Here is a 481-nt window from a genome sequence, read left to right as displayed (position 1 = left end):
ACTCTGTGGCACCTAACAATAACACCACACATTTTGGGGTTAGATAAGCTCCTAGCTGCGCTTTTTACTGACAGTATGTTTTAACCATGTCAGATTCTTGACCAAGAATATGGATTTCAGGCCTTTGCTGTTTGTTTTTTTTAAGACAGTTGATGGGGGTGGGGGGAGTTATTATCAGAGCTAACAGCCAAAAGGATGTGTGACTCATCTGTTCTTTGCAGAATTTGGAATCACAGTTTTCTATCAAGTCAGATAATCAGAAAGCCATGTAAGAAAGTCTTTTTTTTAAATATTTTTTAGAAAGTCTTAAGCTGCCTTTTTAATTGGCTCAACAGTTTGCCACTTTTCACCATTGTTCTAAAGTTAATCTACAAGTCTCATACCTCTTTTATTTTGATTTTGTGGTATATTTGATGTTATTGATGCATAGCTTATATATAGAAATACAGCTGATTTTTATATTTTGGCCTTATACTTTGTA

The sequence above is a fragment of the Elephantulus edwardii genome, unplaced genomic scaffold (genome assembly GCF_000299155.1).
Source record: "Elephantulus edwardii isolate Elephantulus edwardi_28Jun2011 unplaced genomic scaffold, EleEdw1.0 scaffold00007, whole genome shotgun sequence".
NCBI classification, from domain to species: domain Eukaryota; kingdom Metazoa; phylum Chordata; class Mammalia; order Macroscelidea; family Macroscelididae; genus Elephantulus; species Elephantulus edwardii.
Note: the sequence above shows the minus strand (reverse complement) of the source record.